This window comes from Cherax quadricarinatus, chromosome 46 (assembly GCF_038502225.1).
Source record: "Cherax quadricarinatus isolate ZL_2023a chromosome 46, ASM3850222v1, whole genome shotgun sequence".
Lineage (NCBI taxonomy): Eukaryota > Metazoa > Arthropoda > Malacostraca > Decapoda > Parastacidae > Cherax > Cherax quadricarinatus.
The window spans coordinates 30143147-30162867 of NC_091337.1; positions in this window are offsets into that span (position 1 = coordinate 30143147).

Genomic DNA, 19721 nt, shown 5'->3' on the forward strand with positions numbered 1-19721 from the left:
TCCTGTGTCACAAACCTACTGGAGTTCTATGACATGGTGACAGCAGTAAGACAAGAGAGAGAGGGGTGGGTGGATTGCATTTTCTTGGACTGCAAGAAGGCGTTTGACACAGTTCCACACAAGAGATTGGTGCAAAAACTGGAGGACCAAGCAGGGATAACAGGGAAGGCACTACAATGGATCAGGGAATACTTGTCAGGAAGACAGCAGCGAGTCATGGTACGTGGCGAGGTGTCAGTGGGCACCTGTGACCAGCGGGGTCCCGCAGGGGTCAGTCCTAGGACCAGTGCTGTTTCTGGTATTTGTGAACGACATGACGGAAGGAATAGACTCTGAGGTGTCCCTGTTTGCAGATGACGTGAAGTTTATGAGAAGAATTCACTCGATCGAAGACCAGGCAGAACTACAAAGGGATCTGGACAGGCTGCAGACCTGGTCCAGCAATTGGCTCCTGGAGTTCAATCCCACCAAGTGCAAAGTCATGAAGATTGGGGAAGGGCAAAGAAGGCCGCAGACGGAGTACAGTCTAGGGGGTCAGAGACTACAAACCTCACTCAAGGAAAAAGATCTTGGGGTGAGTATAACACCAGGCACATCTCCTGAAGCGCACATCAACCAAATAACTGCTGCAGCATATGGGCGTCTAGCAAACCTCAGAACAGCATACCGACATCTTAATAAGGAATCATTCAGGACCCTGTACACCGTGTACGTTAGGCCCATATTGGAGTATGCGGCACCAGTTTGGAACCCACACCTAGCCAAGCACGTGAAGAAACTAGAGAAAGTGCAAAGGTTTGCAACAAGACTAGTCCCAGAGCTAAGAGGTATGTCCTACGAGGAGAGGTTAAGGGAAATCAACCTGACGACACTGGAGTACAGGAGAGATAGGGGGGACATGATAACGACATACTAAATACTGAGAGGAATTGACAAGGTGGACAAAGACAGGATGTTCCAGAGATTGGACACAGTAACAAGGGGACACAGTTGGAAGCTGAAGACACAGATGAATCACAGGGATGTTAGGAAGTATTTCTTCAGCCACAGAGTAGTCAGTAAGTGAAATAGTTTGGGAAGCGATGTAGTGGAGGCAGGATCCATACATAGCTTTAAGCAGAGGTATGATAAAGCTCATGGCTCAGGGAGAGTGACCTAGTAGCGATCAGTGAAGAGGCGGGGCCAGGAGCTCGGACTCGACCCCCGCAACCTCAACTAGGTGAGTACACACACACACACACACACATACACACACATACACACACATACACACACATACAGACACACATACACACACACATACACACACACACACACACACACACACACACACACACACACACACAAACTATGTGTACTAGAGAATGGAAAAGGTACAGAAGACAGAGAACTCAGGAAAATAAAGAAATCAGCCGAAGAGCCAGAAACGAATATGCACAGATAAGGGAGGCTCAGAGACAATATGAAAATGACATAGCATCAAAAGTAAAGACTGACCCGAAGCTGTTGTACAGCCACATCAGGAGGAAAACAACAGTCAAGGACCAGGTAATCAGACTGAGGAAGGGTGATGGGGAATTCACAAGAAACGACCGAGATGTATGTCAGGAGCTCAACACAAGATTTAAAGAGGTATTTACAGTGGAAACCAGTAGGACTCCAAGAAATCAGAACAGGGGGGCACACCAGCAAGTGCTGGATGAGGTACATATAACCAAGGAGGAGGTGAAGAAGCTGCTATGCGAACTTGACACCTCAAAGGCGGTGGGACCAGACAACATCTCTCCATGGGTCCTTAAAGAGGGAGCAGAGATATTGTGTGAGCCATTAACAAAGATCTTCAACACATCATTTGAAACTGGGCAACTCCCTGAGGTATGGAAAATGGCAAATGTAGTCCCAATTTTTAAAAAGGGAGACAGACATGAGGCACTAAACTACAGACCTGTATCACTAACGTGTATAGTATGCAAGGTCATGGAGAAGATCATCAGGAGGAGAGTGGTGGGGCACCTGGAAAGAAACAAGTGTATAATTGACAACCAGCACGGTTTCAGGGAAGGAAAATCCTGTGTCACAAACCTACTAGAGTTTTATGACAAGGTGACAGAAGTAAGACAAGAGAGGGGTGGATCGACTGCGTATTTTTGGACTGCAGGAAGGCTTTCGACACAGTTCCTCACAAGAGGTTACTGCAAAAGCTAGAGGACCAGGCACACATAACAGGAAAGGCACTGCAATGGATCAGAGAATATCTGACAGGGAGGCAACAACGAGTCATGGTACGCGACGAGGTGTCAGAGTGGGCGCCTGTGACAAGCGGGGTTCCACAGGGGTCAGTCCTAGGACCTGTGCTGTTCTTGGTATACGTGAACGACATAACGGAAGGGATAGACTCAGAAGTGTCCTTGTTTGCAGACGATGTGAAGTTAATGAGAAGAATCGAATCGGACGAGGATCAGGCAGGACTACAAAGAGATCTGGACAGGCTACAAGCCTGGTCCAGCAACTGGCTCCTTGAATTTAACCCTGCCAAATGCAAAGTCATGAAGATTGGGGAAGGGCAAAGAAGACCGCAGACACAATATAGTTTAGATGGCCAAAGACTGCAAACCTCACTCAAGGAAAAAGATCTGGGGGTGAGTATAACACCGAGCATATCTCCTGAGGCGCACATCAATCAGATAACTGCTGCAGCATACGGGCGCCTGGCAAACCTACGGATAGCGTTCCGATACCTCAGTAAGGATTCGTTTAAGACACTGTACACCATCTACGTCAGGCCCATACTGGAGTATGCAGCACCAGTTTGGAATCCACACCTAGTCAAGCACGTCAAGAAATTAGAGAAAGTGCAAAGGTTTGCAACAAGACTAGTCCCAGAGCTACGGGGACTGTCCTATGAAGAAAGGTTGAGGGAAATCGGCCTGACGACACAGGAGGCCAGGAGGGCCAGGGGAGACATGATAACGACATATAAAATACTGCGCGGAATAGACGAGGTGGACAAAGACGGGATGTTCCAGAGATGGGACACAGACACAAGAGGTCACAATTGGAAGTTGAAGACTCAGATGAATCAAAGGGATGTTAGGAAGTATTTCTTCAGTCATAGAGTAGTCAGGCCATGGAATAGCGTAGAAAGTGATGTGGTGGAGGCAGGAACCATACATAGTTTTAAGGCGAGGTATGATAGAGCTCATGGGGCAGGGAGAGAGAGGACCTACTAGCAATCAGCGAAGAGGCGGGGCCAGGAGCTGTGACTCGACCCCTGCAACCACAAATAGGTGAGTACACACACACACACACACACACACCAGGCCTAGTGTCTAATCGACGTGTGCCTAGGACAAAATGGTAACTATCTAGCACACATTGTAACCACGGACGAGTAGTACTGATTACTTATCATGAGGCAGGCCAGTACACCATGGGTTCGAATCCTTGGCTAGCGCAGTGTTGTTATAGATCAATACCACTCTTCCGTGGTTACAATAATACATAAATGCTGTTCGTGAGGCTAGTACACCAAACAGGAATGTGAATGAAATTAGCTAAGAAACTCCCACACCTCCGTATGCCCTCGGATGGCGGCCCAACAGCTAGCTCTGCTGGCTGCGCCATTCTTGTAGGGTTGGGTGGTCCTGTGGTTTAAAGCGTCATGTGGTTCTCGCTTACAATGAGGCAGGCCAGTAAAACATGGGTTCGAATCCTTGGCTAGCGCAGTCTTGTTACACACACACATTTTGTGTGTGTGTGTGTGTGTGTGTGTGTGTGTGTGTGTGTGTGTGTGTGTGTGTGTATATATATTATTTATATATATATATATATATATATATATATATATATATATATATATATATATATATATATATATATATATATATATATATATATATATATATACATACACACATCTACGAATTTTAAAAGTAAGTACTCTATTTTTCAAACCACTGCAAATGACACAGTTGTGGCACAGAGCGAAACAGTCGCCAGTATTGAGCCACATGTTGTGCTCTGGCTTGTGAACAACACTGCGTCTCAGTGGTTGATCGTTCAGTCCTCTTGTGGCCTCGGGTAAAGGTGAACAATTTCATGTATGTGAATTATTAGGACATATAGGGTAGCCATATATAGAGAAGCCACTGTAGATTTTTCTATTAAACAACATAAAAAAAATATAATAATGTTCGTTACATGGACAAATCTTAGGCTGTGGAAATTTATAAATATTTTAAAATATTCTCACAAAAAAATGCTATATTTGTAAAAATTAAACTAAAATTAGACTAGAAGTTTAAATCTTAGTGGAGTGACAGATAAAAGTTGGTTTATGATCACAGTAGTAAAAGAATTTTGGTTGTTTCAGAACTAATGTAAAAAAACAACAAAAATACATTTACATCTGTGTGTAAGACAAACTTATTTTGTTTTCATAGTCACCGTAAAAATGTGTATTAAAATTTGCCGGGCAATCAACTACTCGTTATTTTATATCGACACACAAAAAATATTACTGACATTGTGGTTTTAAGTGTTTCCATTACTCTGGTCTAGATATAAAGAGATAAACTGCGAAGCTCCGCAGTTGCTGCAGTTAATACATTAAAACCACAAATCCAAGCTGTCGAGAACAAATGTTAATTGTTACATCAAGTGGGAAATTAGAATGAAACTGTTATGAAAACTGTTACTCTGACTTTAACGAAGAATTAGACTCGTGTGTATCAACTGAGTCAATTTGTTGACATTTCTCCGTCCAGTGGTTTTGTGAATGATAAACAACATCCACAAGCAGAAGAATTACACTCGTACAACATCTGGGTATCTTTATTTGTAGAAGTTTCGCTATCCAGTCGCTTTATCAATACAAATTCAAGGGCATAATGGGAAGACTGTAGAAATATCTACAAAATACTAGGTAATCAGTCCCTCAGCGTGAGAGGAAAAATGGGAGGAAGGGGGGGGGATGTCACATGGACAATGTTAACGGCAAATACTTGACTATATATACCTGGAAAATACTTGAGGGCCTAGACCCAGCTCTGCACACTGTCATAACAAACCGGAGCGAGAAATATGCGAGGAAATGAAGAAGAAATCCAATTAAAAACGGGTTCCGTCAGCACAATAATGGAACACTGTATGAACATTGGTGGTGACAGATTATTCAACAATTTACCAGAAGATATCAAAGTGCTAGGACAAGTGTAGAAGTCTTCAGGAGAAAACACTTCTTAATACTAAAATATGTAATATAAACACTTCTTAATACTAAAATACATAAATATAACAGAATTAGATGAAATAAGTGCAAATTTAACCTCAACTCACTGGTGGCCCGGTGGCCTGGTGGCCCGGTGGTCTGGTGGCTAAAACTCCCGCTTCACACACGGAGGGCCCGGGTTCGATTCCCGGCGGGTGGAAATTCCGACACGTTTCCTTACACCTATTGTCCTGTTCACCTAGCAGCAAATAGGTACCTGGGTGTTAGTCGACTTGTGTGGGTCGCATCCTGGGGGACAAGATTAAGGACCCCAATGGAAATAAGTTAGACAGTCCTCGATGACGCACTGACTTTCTTGGGTTATCCTGGGTGGCTAACCCTCCGGGGTTAAAAATCCGAACGAAATCTTATCTTATCACTTTGCTGAATAGAGTCGAGTACCTACTAGGACAGTGCTGAGCAGGGAGGAGGAGGAAATGTTATTGTTTGCAAGTAGAGTCCCCTTCTCTTTTCTGTCTCTTTTTCCTATTTGGACCTGGTTGAAGCTTAACAGGTTTGACTTTTACTAAAATTCTGTCCAAAGAACTTTGCTTCAGCCTTCTCCTCAGAATGTTTCGGAAATGTGACATTGTCTGGTCATCCCAGACAATGCTAATACGGCTTGTTTGGGCTTTGTTGGGGTGGTACTTCTCTGCAAAGTTTTTGACGTCCATCCATCCATTTGGAAAAGATTTCTTTGATTAATGAAGTTGGGGCTTCCTCTGTCTCATCTTCCGAGCCTGAAGAGAGTGCATCCATCTTAGTCTTATGCTACTTCTCAAGTTCCGGCAGCTCCTCAGTGGTCAGCCCTTCCTTTTGCCCCTCCACTAACTCCTCCTAATCACCATCACTCACATCCAGACCCATGGACCTGCCCAGAGACACAATATCCTCCACTATAGACACAGCTTCGAAGTACCTTTCAGCCACTGCTTCTGGCCACAAATTCGTCTAAGCAGAGTTCATTGTTCTGTATGAAACTTCTTGCCAAGCTTTATCAATGAGAGTTATGCAATAGACGAGAGCAAAGTGATCTTTCCAAAACTCTCTCAGGGTTAACTCTGTGTCAGAGGTCACTTCAAAGATCTCTGGAACAGTGCTTTAGTGTAGAGTTTCTTGAAATTACTGATGACCTGCTGATCCATGAGCTGAATGAGAGGAGTCATGTTAGGGGGAGAAACTTTACAGTGATGAAGTCGAGTTGTATTCCAAACGAAGGTCGTATACCAAGCAAAAATTTTCACGTCCAAACAGGTAGTGTACCAGGTTGGACTTGTTCCAAAGAGGACGTGTACCGAGGTATCATTCGGTATACGTCCGCAGTAAACCGGTGATGTCACAATATGCAGAATATCCACTGTGAAAAAATAGTGAAATTCTAAGTGCATTCATGATTTCTCACATTATCAAGGAACTATAAAAAATAAAAGATTAACAGGAAGACATACAAGGACCAGACTACACCTCGCTGCCATCCACAACAACACCTGACTTTTTATGATGATGTAGGTAGTAAGTCAAGGATCCATAAAACAGTTTATATTCTACCTAAAAATTTAATTGTCTAATGTATCTTACATTCTTCCCAAATTTTATTAATTATAAATGAATCCAATTTGTATAACCCAAAAGCAATATTCATATTACTTTCAAAACTATTTTTTGAGACTTGATTCTGTTATATTCCTGTCGACCATGGACTTATTGGATACAACTTTCTCAGCCTTATGAAAATCAGTTGGCTGGTTAAAATCTCTCGCATGAATAAACAGAGCATTAGAATCTTGTCCTTTTCTAATGCCATATTTATGTTTTAATCTTAGTTCAAAACTTTTACCAGTTTGACCATAATAAACTTTATCACATATTTTACAAGGAATCTTGTTGACACACCGTCAGCATTTCGGGCGGAATTTTTTATCAAAATATTTTTTTAATATATCAAGATTTTTAAATGCAACTTAGATGTGAAAATTCTTAAGCAGAGAATTCATATCAACCAAGTTTTCTTGGTAGGGGAGAACCAACATATTTTTAGTTAAATAAGGCCGCCTGTCTATTGTAAAACGTATTTCTAGCAATTTTAAAAGATTTATCAGTTAAGTTTCTTGGTTATTTTAGATCATCAATTTCATAAATTGTAGAGATTTCTTCATCTGTGAACACTGGACTGTAAATACGTAAAGTTCTCAAAAATATTGATGAGAAAGCACACAGTTTAACTTCATCTTGATGTGACGAATAACAGTATACATAGGAACAGTTATTTGTTGGTTTTTCTGTAAATTATAAGTTTAAAATCATGGTTTCCCTTAATAATTAAAACATTTAGAGAAATCATTGAGTTTGTTCAAACTCAGCAGTAAAATTTATTGAATGAACTAGATTATTTAACAAGGAAATAGTTTATATCTATATTCTTAGGCATCAGACATAAAATATCAACATATATATACCATATGGGAAGGATTTTGTTAAGCAATATCGTCTCAAAATATTCCATACAAAAATTACTAAGGACAGGTGAGAAAGGATTTACCATTGTCATTAACGAGTTTTACACTCAAAAGTTTGTATATCTGAAGTGCTAGGTGAACCTGTGCTCACCAGAGTGAGAGAGGACATCTGAAGTGCTAGGTGAACCTGTGCTCACTAGAGTGAGAGAGGACATCTGAAGTGCTAGGTGAAGCTGTGCTCACTAGAGTGAGAGAGGACATCTGAAGTGCTAGGTGAAGCTGTGCTCACTAGAGTGAGAAAGGACATCTGTAGTGCTAGGTGAAGCTGTGCTCACTAGAGTGAGAAAGGACATCTGAAGTGCTAGGTGAAGCTGTGCTCACTAGAGTGAGAGAGGACATCTGAAGTGCTAGGTGAAGCTGTGCTCACTAGAGTGAGGACATCTGAAGTGCTAGGTGAAGCTGTGCTCACTAGAGAGAGGACATCTGAAGTGCTAGGTGAAGCTGTGCTCACTAGAGTGAGAGAGGACATCTGAAGTGCTAGGTGAAGCTGTGCTCACTAGAGAGAGGACATCTGAAGTGCTAGGTGAAGTTGTGCTCACTAGAGTGAGAGAGGACATCTGGAGTGCTAGGTGAAGCTGTGCTCACTAGAGTGAGAAAGGACATCTGAAGTGCTAGGTGAAGCTGTGCTCACTAGAGTGAGAGAGGACATCTGAAGTGCTAGGTGAAGCTGTGCTCACTAGAGAGAGAGGACATCTGAAGTGCTAGGTGAAGCTGTGCTCACTAGAGTGAGGACATCTGAAGTGCTAGGTGAAGCTGTGCTCACTAGAGAGAGGACATCTGAAGTGCTAGGTGAAGCTGTGCTCACTAGAGAGAGGACATCTGAAGTGCTAGGTGAAGCTGTGCTCACTAGAGAGAGGACATCTGAAGTGCTAGGTGAAGCTGTGCTCATTAGAGAGAGGACATCTGAAGTGCTAGGTGAAGCTGTGCTCACTAGAGAGAGGACATCTGAAGTGTTAGGTGAAGCTGTGCTCACTAGAGAGAGGACATCTGAAGTGCTAGGTGAAGTTGTGCTCACTAGAGTGAGAGAGGACATCTGAAGTGCTAGGTGAAGCTGTGCTCACTAGAGTGAGAGAGGACATCTGAAGTGCTAGGTGAAGCTGTGCTCACTAGAGTGAGAGAGGACATCTGAAGTGCTAGGTGAAGCTGTGCTCACTAGAGTGAGAGAGGACATCTGAAGTGCTAGGTGAAGCTGTGCTCACTAGAGTGAGAGAGGACATCTGAAGTGCTAGGTGAAGTTGTGCTCACTAGAGTGAGAGAGGACATCTGAAGTGCTAGGTGAAGCTGTGCTCACTAGAGTGAGAGAGGACATCTGAAGTGCTAGGTGAAGCTGTGCTCACTAGAGTGAGAGAGGACATCTGAAGTGCTAGGTGAAGCTGTGCTCACTAGAGTGAGAGAGGACATCTGAAGTGCTAGGTGAAGTTGTGCTCACTAGAGTGAGAGAGGACATCTGAAGTGCTAGGTGAAGTTGTGCTCACTAGAGTGAGAGAGGACATCTGAAGTGCTAGGTGAAGCTGTGCTCACTAGAGTGAGAGAGGACATCTGAAGTGCTAGGTGAAGTTGTGCTCACTAGAGTGAGAGAGGACATCTGAAGTGCTAGGTGAAGCTGTGCTCACTAGAGTGAGAAAGGACATCTGTAGTGCTAGGTGAAGCTGTGCTCACTAGAGTGAGAGAGGACATCTGGAGTGCTAGGTGAAGCTGTGCTCACTAGAGTGAGAGAGGACATCTGAAGTGCTAGGTGAAGCTGTGCTCACTAGAGTGAGAGAGGACATCTGGAGTGCTAGGTGAAGCTGTGCTCACTAGAGTGAGAGAGGACATCTGAAGTGCTAGGTGAAGCTGTGCTCACTAGAGTGAGAGAGGACATCTGGAGTGCTAGGTGAAGCTGTGCTCACTAGAGTGAGAGAGGACATCTGAAGTGCTAGGTGAAGCTGTGCTCACTAGAGTGAGAGAGGACATCTGAAGTGCTAGGTGAAGCTGTGCTCACTAGAGTGAGAGAGAACATCTGAAGTGCTAGGTGAAGCTGTGCTCACTAGAGTGAGAGAGGACATCTGAAGTGCTAGGTGAAGCTGTGCTCACTAGAGTGAGAGAGGACATCTGAAGTGCTAGGTGAAGCTGTGCTCACTAGAGTGAGAGAGAACATCTGAAGTGCTAGGTGAAGCTGTGCTCACTAGAGTGAGAGAGGACATCTGAAGTGCTAGGTGAAGCTGTGCTCACTAGAGTGAGAGAGGACATCTGAAGTGCTAGGTGAAGTTGTGCTCACTAGAGTGAGAGAGGACATCTGAAGTGCTAGGTGAAGCTGTGCTCACTAGAGTGAGAGAGGACATCTGAAGTGCTAGGTGAAGCTGTGCTCACTAGAGTGAGAGAGGACATCTGAAGTGCTAGGTGAAGCTGTGCTCACTAGAGTGAGAGAGGACATCTGAAGTGCTAGGTGAAGCTGTGCTCACTAGAGTGAGAGAGGACATCTGAAGTGCTAGGTGAAGCTGTGCTCACTAGAGTGAGAGAGGACATCTGAAGTGCTAGGTGAAGCTGTGCTCACTAGAGTGAGAGAGGACATCTGAAGTGCTAGGTGAAGCTGTGCTCACTAGAGTGAGAGAGGACATCTGAAGTGCTAGGTGAAGCTGTGCTCACTAGAGTGAGAGAGAACATCTGAAGTGCTAGGTGAAGCTGTGCTCACTAGAGTGAGAGAGGACATCTGAAGTGCTAGGTGAAGTTGTGCTCACTAGAGTGAGAGAGGACATCTGAAGTGCTAGGTGAAGCTGTGCTCACTAGAGTGAGAGAGGACATCTGAAGTGCTAGGTGAAGCTGTGCTCACTAGAGTGAGAGAGGACATCTGAAGTGCTAGGTGAAGCTGTGCTCACTAGAGTGAGAGAGGACATCTGAAGTGCTAGGTGAAGCTGTTCTCACTAGAGTGAGAGAGGACATCGATATTCAGAGTTGTTAAGCGATTATTTTTGCTCTTAAGATAAATATTTAATGTTTTTATTATTTTCACTGCTTATCATTCTCTCTTAAAACTTTCACTGCTTTTTTTTTTTTTTACACAGGGTTTGACAAGGTTAAGGATCCCTAGCTTTATTGACAGCTATTTACAGGTTAAGGATTCCTAACTTTATTAACAAGCTAAGAGCTGTTACCTACATCAGCTCATTTGAAAGCATTTTTATTGTTATGAGACATACAAGTAGGAAACAGGATGAAGTTGGAGCCATCTGTGCGCAAGCATTTTCATTTGATCAACTGACGTTATCTCGTTGACATCATTATGCTGTACAAATGTGTTCCATACTCGAGTCATCCTGGGTATGTATGATCTCAGATGGAGTGATGTTCTGGAGAAGGGCACAGCCAGAGTGAAGTTGCTGCTTTCTGCCCGTCTTGTGGCATAAAAGCTTGTTTCACGCTGTCCTCGAAGTGGATCCAAGTGTGGTATTTTGACAATATTGGCCTTGTACATAACATTAAGGCCACCCACATCCCTCCTATGTTGAAGGCTCTGCTGAAATGACAGATCTAACCAGGATGGGTCCAGGCGAGAGATGAGACGTCTTGCTCTGTTCTCTACTCTGTTAAGCAGTCGCAGATGAGAGGGGGGCAGGCAAACCAAGAAAGTGGAGCATATTCAAGGTGCGAGCGTACTTGTGCCTCGTACAGGATCTTGCAACCCCTACTGTCAAGCAGATGCGAGATACGGCGAAGTGCTGTAAGCTTCCTGGCTGCCTTGTTTGCAAGATTTACAACATGATTCTTCATGGTTAGTTTGGAGTCAAATTTCACCCCAAGGATATCAACTTCTTCTCCAGGTGCCAACATCCTCCCATTCATCCTTACTACTGCACCAGCATTACCATCATGGTGCCTAGAGACGATCATTATTTGAGTTTTCTCAGGTGCAAATGTTACTTGCCATCTATTTCCCCAAGCTGATATAGCTCTCAGCTGGTAATTGATGTAGCTTAGAGCAGCTGGCATTTCTTCTCTTGGATAAGTGAATGTCAGTGTACAGTCGTCTGCATATGCATGTGATTCTGGGATGAGATGAAAGAGGTCGTTGAAGTAGATATTCCATAACAATGGACCCAGCACGCTTCCTTGTGGAACACTTGCCCCAATAGGATGTCTTGCTGATTCCGTTCCATTGAGAAATACACTTAGAGATCTACCATGAAATTAATCACTGAGGAGACATAGCGTAGAGCCTGCAATTCCCAGTGCTTGAAGTTTTGCTAAGAGGCCCTGGTGCCACACCCGGTCGAAAGTGCCAGCAATGTCCAGTGCTACCACACAGCTGACTTTGGATTCATCCAGTGACTGGTGCCACTTAGTGGAGAGGTTTAACAACAGATCAGCAGCAAAGTAACCTTTCCTGAAGCCATACTGACGATCACAAAGTAGTGAGTGGTAGTCAAAAAACTCTGTCATTTGTCTTGAGATTATTGTCTCAAGGATCTTACCAGTGATTGACAGGAGTGACACTGGTCTGTAGTTGCTGATTTCTGCTCTGCTCTTCTTTTTGTGAACAGGGACTACATTTGCCTCTTTCCATAGAGAGGGCCATTTACACTGTACTAGGCAGTGCTGAAAGATGCGAGTTAGAGGTGCTGCTAGCTGGTCTGCACATCTTCTCAACAATCTTGGGCTCAACTTGTCTGGGCCCACAGCCTTTTCTTGGTCAAGCGATTTAAGTAGGAAATGCACCTCCTCCTGCCTTATTGTCACCACTGACAGTTTTGACACAGTTCTTGCAGCTAGCCAAGGAGGGTCCCCTGCTGGATCAGGAACTTGCATTTTGGTAGCAAAGTGTTCAGCAAAGAGGTCCGCCTTCTCTTGACTACTAGTAGAGATGGTCCCATCCTGTCGATTTAGAGGTGGAATAAGTTCATCAGGCAGATAACCTTGTCTGTCCTTGACCAGGGACCACCAGGTTTTGGAGCCTACCCTACCTGATGCTAACTTTCTTTTAGTGTCCGCCTCCCATTTAGCAATGGCCCACTTTTGAACATCACCCATATGTCTACAGGCTTGCATGTGCAAGTTCCTGTTATAGGTGGTAGGATGTCTCTTATACCTTCGCCATGCTTTGTACTTAGCAGTAGCAGCCTCTCTACAACGAAAGCCAAACCAAGGCTGATCTGTAGGCTTCGTCACATATTGCCGGTGAGGAATGTGTTCTTGTTGTAGATTAAGGATGTGTCCAGTGAAGGCTTTCACTTGGTTGTCAACATCCGCTTGGAGAAGAGCATTCCAGTCGGTGGTGGCGAGCTCAGAGCAAAGGGCTGGCCAATTACCTCTTTCCCATAGCCAGGTTGTGCGTGTGGACTCCTCACCTCGTTCTGTTGGGATCTTAAGTGTCGTAAAGACAGCCTTGTGGTCAGACGATCCAACATAGCCGAGGGGTTGACAAGTGACTATTCCTTCTGCCAGATCACTCGCTACTGGGTCAAGGGAGGAGCCAGAGATATGAGTAGGGAAATCAACAAAGTTTCTCATGTCAAACACTGCAAGAAGGTCATCAAAGTCCCTCTGTATAAGGTGCTGGTTGAGGTCACCAACAATTTTAATATGTTGACAGTTGTGTTGTAGCAGAAGGGAGTCAATATTTTCCATTAGGAAGTTGATAGGGTCTGCATGTTGCCACTGAGGTCTGTACATTGCACATGCTAGTACACAGGTACTAGTGTTTATACAGAGCTTGAAGAACATCATTTCAAGATGTGTAGGGGTGGCAACATCAATGTGCTGGGCATGAACACTTTTAGAGAAGCACACAGCAACACCTCCTCCTTGCCCTTGCCTGTCTCTTCTCATCCATGAGGTGTAGCCAGCAATTCTTGCAAAATTTTCTGGAGTCCTGTCATCCAAAAATGTTTCAACAACAGCTGTCATGTCGGGACGTCGAGTGTTCACAAAACTATGTGTGAGCTCTCCAACATTAGTAATGAAACCTCTAATGTTGGCCGACAGGATGCTGAGAGACTGGCTCCTCATGATGAAGTGGTCAGCTTGAGGTGGTGGGTGTGTAGGGAATGTAAGGTGCCTGCCCTTGAGAGAGGTAGGGTACTGAGGCAGCTGCAGAGATGTAAGTCTGTGGTCTTGTATAAGGCACAATCCTACCTGCTGGGCTGGGATAGGAGTAGCTAAGTGGGTGACGTGTGAGAGTGTTCACCAATTCAGAGATCCTGCTGGTTTGTTCTGAGAACAGGTCTCTAAACAGGTGGCCCTGTCTGTCAAGTTCCTTTTTCTTCCGACACTGGTCCTCCTTATGTCCTTTCTTGTAGCAGTAATTACACCTGGTATCTCGCAGGCAGTTGTTGGCAGTGTGCCCCTTCCGGTGACAGCGAGAGCACAGCCTAGGTGCCTGGGAGGGTGGACTAGGATTTGTTGCACCTCCTGTGTTTTGCAGATTTGTCCTCAGATTCTGCCGCTGGAACTGTGTTAGTGGAGGGTGAGACCGCTGTAGATGTCTTCCTCCTCCACGTCCTCTTCCACGTCCTCTGCCCAGTCCTCTACCAGTTCTGACAGATGTGTCCCTGCTGTTGGTACTTCGGCGCAGTAGGTGATCAGGTGCAGTGATAGTTCCCTGATCATTAACTGCACCGTTCTCTGGTGGAGAAACTCCTGGCTCAGAACTTGCTGACGAAGCACTGCTACCAGATTCTAGTATAGTGTCGGCAGGTGTGCTGACAGGTGTAGGATCAGAGATGGTATGTGCACTGTCAAGTAGACTGGCAGTGGCTGAAGCAGAGATGTCAGGTGTAGGAGAATTAATAGATCCAAGGCTTCCCTCATTGCTGGGAAGAGGATTTGTTCCCTCTGTGGTGGTCAGAGGAATTGTGTTAGAATTCCCAAAGGTAGTGTTTTGAACTCTGTCAGTCTGTGGGACCTTAGCGATGACAGAATTCCACCAGTTGTTTACCCCTGAGTTAAGCTCAGTGTGGGACTTCCAGTCTTTGTCAATAGTGTCACCATCAGCTGAGCAGCTTACGTCACTTGATGTAGGCTTGCACTGGCCTTCTACAATAGTGTCACCATCAGCTGAGCAGCTTACGTCACTTGATGCAGGCTTGCACTGGCCTTCTACAATAGCTTGTAGGTTATCTAATGATTTGAGGAGCTCATGAAGTGCTTCCCTGTGATGGATTATCTTTGCAACTTTACAACACAGCCCAAGAGGGCAGTCTTGATCTTTGGACAGGAGTCCCTGAGGTAAGACTTCTGAACCTTCCTCCTGTAGCTCCAGGCTTGTATCCACATATACCACAGGATTATGGATATCCTTAAATTTTCTGAAATTTTCAACCTGGCTGCAACAAAATTATTCTTCTGGAATGCAATCTGTGTGGCAGTAGTTGGAACAAGTAGGTTCCTTACATCTAAGAAGAATTTTGTCCCTTGTGGAATACCCACAAACACTGCAGTAACTACTGGGACAATAGCCAGATAGCGTGAATATTCTTGCTATTTTGCGATGTGAAGTCATCCCAGAGGAGGCTTGTAGGTTTGAAGTTCACAGGAGAGAGAGGGTGGTTGGTGGTTACGTGGGTGGGGTGGAGTATCGTGGGTGGGGGTGTTTATAGCGGGGTGGGTAGTGAGGGCAGGCAGTGGCCGACTAGCTGGAAGTGTTGCCTTCTCACTATCACTTAATAAACACTGTTTATGCTATCCACTTTTCCACTAAAGGAAGATGTTACACAAATCACTATGTTGCATTGTACCACGTTGTTATAAAGCACCAGATGCTAGTACATAGCACAAAAGACATATAATATTAGATGCTCACTCTGAAGGCAATAGTGAAGTCACTCCTAAGGCCTGCCGCTGTCCCCTCACTCACACCATGTCTTCACCATACCACACTTAAATATCACTGATATTGCTTATATTCACTTCAGTGGAGGAGTTGGCTTACTTGTACTAATGTTGCTTATCATTCTCTCTTGAAGCTTTCACTGCTTATCATTCTCTCTTAAAATTTTCACTGCTAATCATTCTCTCTTAAAACTTTCACTGCTAATCATTCTCTCTTAAAACTTTCACTGCTAATCATTCTCTCTTAAAACTTTCACTGCTAATCATTCTCTCCTATAACTTTCACTGCTTATCATTCTCTTCTAAAATTTTCACTATCTTTCTCATAAAATTTCTCTTAAAGCTGCTCTGTTGATCATTCTTATTTTTTTTTACTTGCACTGTTTACCGTTGGTTCTTATATAACTTACACTACTCATCTTTCTCCCTTCCACTGTCTATCTTCCTTTCTTAAATTCTGCACTGCATATCTTTCTCTTTTATAACTTGCACTGTTTATTTGTATAAAACAATGACCTCTTATTTTATTCTTTATTATCTTTTCTATCACAGTTTATTTTTCTTTCTTACATCTTGTACAGTCACCCTTTTCTCTCTTAACTTGTTATGATTACCATTCTCTCTTATAACTTGCAAAGCTCATCTTTTTCTTTTACAAGATGTCCTGCTTTCTCTTTCTCTCTCTCACTCTCATTCTCTCTGAGATCCTCTTGAGCTGGCCGCTTCATAGGTGGATCAATAGTTAACTCGAGCAAACTCTTGCTATCATTGCAGACCATATCCTGAGTCCTGATTGCTCTTAAAATGTGATATCCTGGGAAGAGAGGGAGGAGCTAAACCATAGTTACTACTGCTGTTGCTCCTTTGTGCTGCTGCTGCACTAACTTATACTACTACTGTTTATGGTGCTGCTGCTATTGTTGTTGTTGGTGTCTCCATCTATATTTGAATACCACACACTGATTATTCTCTCATGCTGCTCTCCATTCAATCTGTTTTGTTATTTCGCTGCAGGTTATACTGGACAGGGATTCTCTGTGGAGTATTTGTGAATTTCCCAGAGTCATTTTGACTCTGTTGATAATCTCCCTTCCAATATTGGTCTGTTGCCTGTTCCATTACATGGTTGCTTACTTCTCCTTTCCCATGTCTCCCTGCCATTGTTTCCTGCATAGACTGATGAATCTAGGAAATCCAATAAGATATGCATTTCTTTCGTGACAGCCGACAATTGGTAAAAAGATCCATACTACAAAACGACACTTTTAATAGTTTTAAATGTACGAGGTTTCACCCACCTAAGTAAGACTTTATCAAGTGTACTTGATAAAGACTTATGCAGGTGAAAAGTGGTACTAATAAAATTTCATTCTGCTGTATACGCTAATATATTATGTGGTTTAAATGCTTTGCCTCTGGAGATACTAGACAAGGAGTTTCTCTGAGGAATTAAAAAATGTTTCTGCCCCGTGGCCTGATGGCTAAAGCTCTCCCTTCACACGGCGATAGTCTGGGTTTGGTTCCCGGCGAGGGTAGAAACATTGGGCGTGTTTCTTTACACTGGTTGTCTATGTTCCCCATCAGTAAAATGGTACCTGGGTGTTAGTCGACTGGTGTGGGTCGCATCCTGGAACAAAATTGACCCAATTTGCCCGAAATGCTCTGATATAGTAGTATATCATTAATGTCAGCTACGCCTGTATACCTTGTACATGTAGAAATAAAGCTATTATATAATATGATTACGATTATATTTTCTTTTATCAGTCCCCGTTTGGGAAGGGAACCGTTTACACCATTATGCAGGCACTTAAGCCACTTCGTGTGTGAACCTCGGTGATCTGTCGAGAAGGATTCCTGCTGCCTTCCACACGAGCATCCTGTATGTTGAACTTTCCAGCTTGATCACTGCTTTAGCGACGATGAGGCGATCGTCTCTACCACTGCTATACAGGCACTCAAACACCAGAATTTTAAATTAGTAACATCACAGACATTGAGTGCTAGGCATTGATATCACCTACCAGTCACACGTGACCTGAGGAACCACATTGAGGATCCACATCGAGAGCCAAAGTAAACGAGACCACAAAAAAATCTAACCTTGACATGGTCCTTAGGCAAATAGATAAATTAAAACCTAACAAATCCCCAGGCCCTGATGAACTGTATGCAAGGGTTCTAAAGGAATGTAAAGAGGAGCTTAGCACACCTTTGGCTAATCTTTTCAACATATCACTACAAACTGGCATGGTGCCAGATAAGTGGAAAATGGCAAATGTGATACCTATTTTCAAAATAGGTGACAGGTCCTTAGCTTCGAACTATAGACCAATAAGCCTAACCTCCATAGTGGGAAAATTTATGGAATCAATAATTGCCGAGGCAGTTCGTAGCCACCTTGAAAAGCATAAATTAATCAACGAATCTCAGCATGGTTTTACAAAGGGGCGTTCCTGCCTTACGAATTTATTAACTTTTTTCACTAAGGTATTTGAGGTAGATCATGGTAATGAATATGATATTGTGTATATGGACTTCAGTAAGGCTTTTGACAGGGTCCCACATCAGAGACTATTGAGGAAAATTAAAGCACATGGAATAGGAGGAGAAATTTTTTCCTGGATAGAGGCATGGTTGACAAATAGGCAGCAGAGAGTTTGCATAAATGGGGAGAAATCAGAGTGGGGAAGCGTTACGAGCGGTGTTCCACAGGGGTCAGTGTTGGGCCCCCTGCTGTTCACAATCTACATAAACGACATAGATGAGGGCATAAAGAGCGACATCGGCAAGTTTGCCGATGACACCAAAATAGGCCGTCGAATTCATTCTGACGAGGACATTCGAGCACTCCAGGAAGATTTGAATAGACTGATGCAGTGGTCGGAGAAGTGGCAGATGCAGTTTAATATAGACAAATGCAAAGTTCTAAATGTTGGACAGGACAATAACCATGCCACATATAAACTAAATAATGTAGATCTTAATATTACGGATTGCGAAAAAGATTTAGGAGTTCTGGTTAGCAGTAATCTGAAACCAAGACAACAGTGCATAAGTGTTCGCAATAAAGCTAATAGAATCCTTGGCTTCATATCAAGAAGCATAAATATTAGGAGTCCTCAGGTTGTTCTTCAACTCTATACATCCTTGGTTAGGCCTCATTTAGATTATGCTGCACAGTTTTGGTCACCGTATTACAGGATGGATATAAACTCTCTGGAAAATGTACAAAGGAGGATGACAAAGTTGATTCCATGTATCAGAAACCTTCCCTATGAGGATAGACCAAGGGCCCTGAATCTGCACTCTCTAGAAAGACGTAGAATTAGAGGGGATATGATTGAGGTGTATAAATGGAAGACAGGAATAAATAAAGGGGATGTAAATAGTGTGCTGAAAATATCTAGCCTAGACAGGACTCGCAGCAATGGTTTTAAGTTGGAAAAAATCAGATTCAGGAAGGATATAGGAAAGTACTGGTTTGGTAATAGAGTTGTGGATGAGTGGAACAAACTCCCGAGTATAGTTATAGAGGCCAGAACGTTGTGTAGCTTTAAAAATAGGTTGGATAAATACATGAGTGGATGTGGGTGGGTGTAAGTTGGACCTGATAGCTTGTGCTACCAGGTCGGTTGCCGTGTTCCTCCCTTAAGTCAATGTGACCTGACCTGACTAGGTTGGGTGCATTGGCTTAAGCCGGTAGGAGACTTGGACCTGCCTCGCATGGGCCAGTAGGCCTTCTGCAGTGTTCCTTCGTTCTTATGTTCTTATGTTCTTATGTTCTTATCTCCTCGATGCTCAAGGTTCTTAGATTCACACAGATCTCAATGCCAGTCTCGAGCTCTGTGACTGTTTACGAATATCCTATAATTATAAACCTGACGAGCAAAACCTAAAGCTCTACCATAAATCTTAGACGAGCTGCTACGAGTATACCTTGATTGCTAATGGCTGCCCACTCAAGGATAATAGATACTCTTCTGAATGTAGAAACGAAGGCTACATCTACGAAGAATGTTCTTCCATTACTCAGCCAAACTGCCTTAACTACAACGGTGACCAAGGAATCCTAGTAGCCGAGGGCGCTCTCTGCATGTGAATCCTAGTAGCCGAGGGCACTCTCTCTCTGC